General features: G+C 36.4%; 1 non-coding gene across 1 annotated transcript; it reads left to right on the top strand.

The window, feature by feature from the left end:
* The first annotated feature begins 2,024 nt into the window (after positions 1-2,024).
* On the top strand, positions 2,025-2,096 carry TRNAG-UCC (transfer RNA glycine (anticodon UCC)). Its single transcript has one exon. It is a non-coding gene; the product is annotated as a tRNA-Gly (tRNA).
* Positions 2,097-8,464: the final 6,368 nt, after the last annotated feature.

Genomic DNA, 8,464 nt, shown 5'->3' with positions numbered 1-8,464 from the left:
TTAGATAATATAAAATATATGTGAAAAATATATAATATACCAGTTAATTCAGTTAACTTTTGATTTTTATATTGGTTAAACGAAACTAAACTGGTACCTTTGATTTTCAAAAATACTGAACCAGTTCAACTTTTCTTTTCTTTTTTGACGATCAGCACTAATTGTAGGGTACAAAATTCACAAGGCAAATAGAGGAACCTCATAATTTGGTCTTGCACCCTATATCTCATGTCTTGTCGCTGCAGCCTCGTGGGTTTTACAACCTCGGAAGGTCATTATGCGTCAAGCAAAGAGAGGCTTTGGTTTTTCCAATTCTCATGAGATGTGACTTGTGAGCATTCAGGTCTTGTCCGCCTTTGCTTCGCCTCTCTCTCTATCGTTCCCCTGGGCCTCATGGGTCGAAGCCTCAGTTGTTTTCCTTCCTCTACCTCATGGCTCATTTTTGGCATGATGAGGATCAAAAGTTTAACATTAAACACATTAGAGGTCTTGTAATGAAGGGCAAGTTCAAGGAGTTCAGTGTCCGGATGTAATAGGCATGTTAGGTAAGCATAATGAATGAGCACGTAATAGTTATGTGACACATGTTCTAGTTAATACGTCTTTTATCCAAACGTTTTTGTTCCGTTAGACAGAAATTATCCATTATTTTATTATGTTTGTCAAAATAATTAAAAATAAAAATAATGAAAAGATAAAATGCAAATGAGTCTCAACTCCCAATACGTTTATGTTTTTCTTTTTCATTATTTTTATTTTTAATTATTTTGACATAATAAAATAATAGATAATTTCTATCTAACGAAACAAAAACATTTAGAAGAAAGATGCATTAACTGAGACATGTATCGCACAGTTATTACATGCTCACACATTATGCTTACATAACGTGCCTACTACATCCAGACCCAGGAGTTCAGTTAGCTCCAAGGGTTCTCCAGGGTTGAACCCATAGACTATTTGGTAAGGGCCTAGATGGGTGTTGTGGTGGGGTCTCTCGTTGTAGCAGAGTTCTGTTAGGGGCAAGACAACGTCCCATGTTTGGGGGGATTTGCTGATCTCAGCATGTAGAAGCTTTCCAACTTCGCGGTTCACTATTTCAGTCTGACAATCGATCTATAAGGATGATATGAGCTACTAAACTTGAGGTTGGTGTTGAGCCTCATTGAAAGATATCTCCATAAGTGATTGGTAATAACCCTATAATCCTGAAAACTCCTCATATTTGAGATACAAATTTGCATTTGAAGCTATTGATAGTGTCAAAAATCTAGTGAAGAATCAAATTCATCTAGATAAAATTAGTGTATATCCTACTACCACACACTATCTTTTGGAAGCCATCATGTACTAAGAGCACAAATACAAATATATGCAGCGTAAATACATTCAAAATATAAGATTTTACATTCTACGTATTTGTATTTATATTCCTTCCAAACTCGGCATAACTATAAAATAGGGTGTCTCAAAACAAAAATCCCACTTTTATTAATAGAAAAACAAGTAGAAAGATGCAAAACGGTTTAAACAAGCACATGAAAAAATCATATTTGTAACAAAGACTTGGATAATTGATTTGTTAATCATTTCAATTGCTACTAATTTCAAGCAAAAACACAAATGGGGCATTAACGACAATCTAAGGGCTCTGTAATGATTGAAGACTAATTGTAAGAGAGTAAAGAAAACTCTATCTCCAACCACAATGGCAAGTATATCAAACGAGTAGTAGGAAATGGCTAAGAATGAGGGAACGAGCAATCAATTCTTTTTTTCTTTCCAATGCAAAGTATTGGAATTCGTTAGTATAGGGTGTCTTTGTTGCTAATTCAGTCTTAGGGGGCCAAGTGTTATGACCCTTTAAAGTACAAGATGAGTATTTGTAATTTAACCTTTGAAATAAGGTGCGGAGTGAAAAAGGTAAAATCACAGATTACTATTCTCTATCTTACGTTAGGGGTGTTACTTGTTGGCTGAACTTTACATATTATAAAAGTTTATCCTGAAATCACATCAAGCGAGCGTTTGTAGTCCAACGGTTAGGATAATTGCCTTCCAAGCAATAGACCCGGGTTCGACTCCCGGCAAACGCATTGGTTTTTTATTTCCTGCACTCGGATAGGTGTGTGCAGGGATGAGGGATGCACTTCCAATCAATCAACCAAACCCCATGCACATCTGCGGAGAAAATTAAGGGTGATTTTTTCCACTAGTTTTTCATAATATAATTTTTTAAACAACTAAAAAAACAAAAGAGCCAAAACCCAGTTCAAACAAGGAGGAATCTCAACCAAAGAGACTGGAAAGACTCCATTAACGATTGCAGGAAGTTCTTGCTTATGCAAGAAAATATTTTGTTTCTTCACCATTTCTTCTTCTTTGGATGTCATTAATGCAAGCTCTACTTATATATTTAAGAAATTAATTTATTGAAAATGGTTTTCTCCCCTTGTCGAAGCTTAAAAGAGAAAGTTTCCCGCAATCGTTAATGGCATTTGTAGGGTTTTTCTTAAATTTTTTTTAGTTTCAAAATTTGTATGTCATTTAGTTTTTTATACATACCATTGGGGTCCCTACATGTGAATTATGATGTGTTTGGTTTTGATTGGAAGTACACCCCTGCACACACGGAAATTCGATTCATTCAGGATCTCCTGCCCCCAAAAACTCTACCCAACACTATTCATCAAAAGAGTAGGAAATGGAAAGAAACAACCAACTAGAGAGAGCCATAGAGCGGGGGGATAAGGTCGTTTATGGTCAATGGAGTTTTTTCTTCAATCCTCTCTCTCTCTCTCTCAAGCTCAGTCTTCCTTTTAACAGGTTTCCTTAATTCTTTTTCTTCTTTTTTTAGTATTGAATCATCACCTTTGCCTTCATAAGGGCCCTAATTCATTTTTTTTCTTTGATATAGTACAACACTTTTTTAGCAACAATCTAACAACTCTTCTCAAAGGTATGGTGGTGGGAGCCGATAGCGGGGCTTGAAACCGCATTGCTTCTAGGACTGCCCAGTCTACATACTAACCAAGCCACCACTCAGTTGGTACAAGTTTCCTTCATTCATTCCTGCATCTGCATTCTCTAACAAAAATTCAAAATGGGTTTCAAATTTTATTTTAATGCATCTTTTATTTGGCTACTTTTCTCTTTTCTAAACTTAATTTGCTTCGGCTCAGTTTGGAAAGAGTACAAATGCAAATACATACAAAATAATATAAAATACAAGATTTTGCATTCTACATATTTATATTTCTACTATTTCCAAACTGAGCCTTCTTTGCATAAATTCAAGTCTATATAATGTGAATTTGACACTTTTTTGCATAAATTCAAGTCTATATAGTGAGAATTTCATCTGGGTTCTATAATTTTTGAAATATTTCTTTTATTTCTAGAATTTTGTCCATTCCAAATTTCTTCTGGATCTAAATCTTATATTGGATATCTATACGCATCTGGGATAGTATTATACTACATGGTTATTCAATTCGGTTAGGATTATCATCTAGAAGATTCTTGCCCGCGTGTGTCAATTACAAATCTCGCATATGTGGCAATCCCATTCCTCTTGTATTTATATCATCAATGAATTAATCTTTAGAGCGTGTTTTCCATTTTCTTTCCGTTGTGCAAAGTTTATATGGTATCAGGGCCTCCGGGCTTTGATTCCTCATCTCCAGAACTTCAAGAATCGTCAATATTCCTCAATTCTAGAGCTTCAAGAATCATCAATGGCACCAAGAAATACTTCAGTCATCGGACTTGGAAATACAAATCTCTCAAACAACCCAACCTCTTTATTCTATCTCCACCTGTCAACCAATCTAGGTACAATACTTGTGTTTTGTTTATTCAATCGAGAGAACTATTCCACCTAGAGACATGCCATGCATAATGCCCTGTGGACAATTTATAGATGGTTCGATCAAGAAACCAAAGAACTCTTCCTCTGAAGAATTAGCATGGAGAAAATGCAACTCCATGGTTATCTCATGGATTTTCAACTCGTTGACTAAGGATCTTCATGAAAGCATAGCATATATAGATTTTGGTAGTGAGATCTAGTTCGAACTGGAACAAAGGTTCTCTTGAGGAAACATTCCCTATTCATTTGAAGCGGGAATTGATGCTTCTCAGGCAAGACAACTTGTCTGTAACAACTTACTTCAGTAAGTTAAAGGCTATTTGGGATGAGATCACAACCTATACAATGGTCCCTGCTTGTTCCTATGGCAATTGCTTATGCAACATAAAAAAAGAAATCATGGACAAGAGAGAGAGAGCAAGAATGGATCTATCAGTTTCTTATGGGATTAGGGGAGAATTTTAACATTCTAAGATCAAATGTCCTTAGTATGGATCCCCTCCGAAAGGTTAGCAAAATTTATAGCACTCCCTTAATCGACGTTATGATTCTTCACGTAACCGGTCAAGTAAAATCAGTACAAAAATCTAATCGCTCGAAGCTGAAATGTGACCATTGTTATTGAACTGGACATACTAGAGATGAATGCTACAAATTAATTGGATATCCTCCAAACTGGAATATTGAGAATAAACAACCTCAATCCAAGAATAGAGCTCCACAACAAAAATCTGAGACAAAAAATTCTAGTTCCTTTGTAGCAAGCCTAACTGCAGAACAATATAAGCAGCTAATAAACCTTCTCATCATTGAACAATGATCGATCTCTGTAAAGCTTGTAGGTAAGATCTCCAAGTTTGTTGTCACACACGATTCTTTATGGACAATTGACAGAGGTGCATCACACATGTCACCAAGTCCTCTTGAATCAATTGTTAAGTCAGATTCTAAACTTGTGTTGTTGCTTAACAACACTTCCTTAATGGTCCATGGTCATGGTACTGAATCACCATTTCCAAATGCATATATACAAAATGTTCTCCTTGTTCCTGATTTTAATTGCAAAGTCATCTCTATAAGTCAACTAACCAGCCAGTTTTATTATGCCATTATTTCCTTTCCCACCTTTTTGTTTGGTGCAGGACCTGACCAAGAACAATGACCTTTATCATCTTGTTGGATTGTCCACACCATCATCATTTAAATCTGACTCGTTAGTTTTTGCTTCACCTTCCGTTTGTTCTTCCAATTCATCAATAATGTGACATCATAGAATGGGCCACACCTCTTATGACAGACTGTCACTAGTTCCATATTTGTGTGTATCTAGTCAATGTTCTACATGCCGTGATGTCTGTAATCAAGCCAAACTGACTTGAATTCCTTTTTCAATTAGCACATCTATTACTACTACACCCTTCATACTGATTCACTGTGATATATGATTCACTGAGACCTATAAATTCCTTTTACAACCCATGACAAAATTCTTTCTTCAAAATGGAATTGAACACCAAAGATCGTGTATTGATACACCACAACAAAATGTTGTTGAAAGAACACATAGGCATCTACTTGAGATGGCCCATGCTCTCCATTTTCAAGTTGGACTCCCTATTCATTTCTGGGGTGAATGCATTCTTATAGCCACATATCTTATTAACAGACTTCCCACCCCCTTATTGAACAACTAGACTCCTTATCAAATGTTGTATGCCAAACAACCCTCAAACACTCATCTTTGGGTATTTGGATGCTTGTGTTATGCACATAATCATGGGAAATTTGATAAATTTTCTACATGTTCCCAGCATTGTGTATTTCTTAAGTATCCACATGGCCAAAAAGGACATTGGGTTTATAGTCTGAACATTGGCTTTGTATTTGTCTCTAGAGATGTTCGATTTTATGAAAACAATTTCCCATTTCTGGGTCAAGCCAATAGTGAGGGGGCACCATGTCCGGTCATCCCTCTACCTTCCATGGATAATAATGGAATTACATATGGTGAAACCATTCTCGACCATGCACCCCCACCACATATTGAACCGGTTAATGATACCTCTTCTCCATCCAACCATATTATTACAACCCATGATGAACCCACTCCCATCAATGACCCTCCGCCCATGAACCAAGTCCATAACAAATTTTCAGAGTGTGTTTTCCATTTTCTTTCAGTTGTGCCAAATATATAAATGGTAACATTTTATTGTTCATCTCTGGTACTTATGTTCATCTCGTAGAGATGAACAATGGAAGAGGATATCTATCAGTTCCTCCACCCACCAACGGGCTTGAACCATGATTGGAATGACTGAATAATATGTGATAAAATGGGTTTGGTTTTGTTTAGTAGAGATTCAAATTAGTTGTTATGATTTTTCCCATTAAAACTTATATTAGTATTGCGTTAGTTTTGTCACTATGATTAATAAGGGGTTGTTGTTTTCTCTAAGTACATGGCCCATTTTAAACCCATGATCTGCAAATAAATTGGGAGGTTGTTTATAACAGGCAACATGCCCATTTTGTTTGATGATCAATCTAACAAAATTGAGTCAATACTCGGATTCCTTATTTGAGCTCCTAATTGAGCATCAAGTTCATTCAAATCCAATGTTTTCTATTGAGATCAAATTGATTATGAAATGCATACACTAAGATTGGAGTTATTTCCTTGGATTTGTATTTGTTTGATCCCTTGTTATTTACATTTAAATTTAATTTAATATAGACTTAGGCATGGACAAAGCAACTAAGTTACGAATCAAACATTGGCAACCATGGCTTATATGGTTGTGTTTGACCATCAAGTTTGTGGCTACATGGGCCCAAAAGCAAGTACTCATTGACTTATGGTTAAATGGAGAAAAAAATAACTATGAGTTAATTAAGAATGAAGTCGTTCCAAATGCCAATAGGGATTGGGGACCTTCGAACTTAAGGTAACACACACCTAGTTTTGCCTTTGTATGGTTAGCCTCAATGCAATTAGGTTGAATACCCAAAGGATGGACTTGATTGTAGTATTTTGATAATACTTGTTCATATCCTAATGGTTAAATTTAATTTGTGGTAGCAACTTTTCTGAGTGGAAAGAAACACTCTTGATTGCCTTAAGGTGTGGTAATTTGGACCTAGTCCTACGGATCAAAGAGAGACCTATTGTTACGGATCAAAGAGAGACCTATTGTAACTAATGAGAGCTCCAAATAAGAAAATGACTATTTAGGAGACTGGGATAGGTGTTAGATAATGTATGCCCTTAGCTCCAATCAGATTGATGTATATATTGGCATTTATTATAAATGAATAAAATAAATAATTGATTCATGTTATATCTGGTGTGTTTCTGTGTAATACGTTTAAACTAGACACTTATGAAATCCATGCTAGTTTAGAATCTTCACAGTCGTTGGATAGACCTGGGGAGGTTTATCCAAGTGGGTTGGGGTGCCTTGTCTCAACTACTAGGGTGAGACCTGAAGCATATGCAGTGTGAGTTTTCTTGAAACCCTGAACCGGACCAAATTCCAGTAATGCCCTAGACCTTGGAGACAAATGGGCAAAACTGAAAAGTGAATGATCGGGGGTCAAAACCTAGGTATGTTAGGCAGTCTGAGAATTCACCTGAGTGGGTGATCATAGTGATAGAATCAACCCCTTTATCAGACAAAGTGAATAATCGGGGAATACACTCTCTCTAATGGAAACCTTAACTACCGGTAGTTGATTTCAAACTTGTTGAGATTTGTTTTGCAAAATATATCTATATAGTGATATACATATATATTATGGTTTCATAAAGTGTTTGCAAAAGGGTTTTAATTCCTGGGATCCATGTAAACAAAGAGTGCAACACTGTACCTTGCAGCCGAGGGAGAGGTCCTCTCTTGTCGGGTAGTGTTTGATCATTATGGGCTGAGAGGTTAAATGTAAAATCATTTAGGGATAATAAACCTAATGGGCTAATCTCACATCTGCCCACAGTCATTGGGCCTTCATAAGATGGCTGGATCCAATGACCATTTAGTGTAAATGTTGGGCCCATTAAGAGCCCATACTGATGGACTCAGGGGTTCACTGTATTCAGCAGTGAATTCGGCCAGGCCTTGTGGCAGAGGCTGGGCTGAACCCATGTAGCTTATGTGGAGATCAATGATAAGGTCCCATGCCATACAAAAAGGACCAAGCTAGCCAACACTTAAAGGGAAATGAGCCCAAAAGCTTAATGGGCCTAAAGCCCAATTTGAACTGGGTTTAATTTGATTAATTAAATAGGGAGCGAATCTGGGTATGGATCAACAGAAAAGGATAAGAGGATAACTCTTATCCACTTAAAGAATCTAGATCCAAATAGATATTTGGATTAGGAAACTTCTAATTTGATTAGGAGAAGTTGATCCTGATCTACAGATAAGATAAGGGATAAGCCTTATCACTTAAAAAGTCCAGATAAATAAAAATTTGGATCAAGAAACTCCTAATTAGATTAGGAGGTTAACTCTTTAAGGATTATATAAAAGGAGGAGGGTGAACTGGAAAAAGGTTACACAGTTTCACAGTTTTCTGCATTCAGTTCTCTCTCCC

Source organism: Nelumbo nucifera, chromosome 2, assembly GCF_055504915.1.
Source record: "Nelumbo nucifera cultivar China Antique chromosome 2, China Antique-T2T, whole genome shotgun sequence".
Classification (NCBI taxonomy): Eukaryota; Viridiplantae; Streptophyta; class Magnoliopsida; order Proteales; family Nelumbonaceae; genus Nelumbo; species Nelumbo nucifera.
This window is presented reverse-complemented; position numbering and strand designations above follow the sequence as displayed.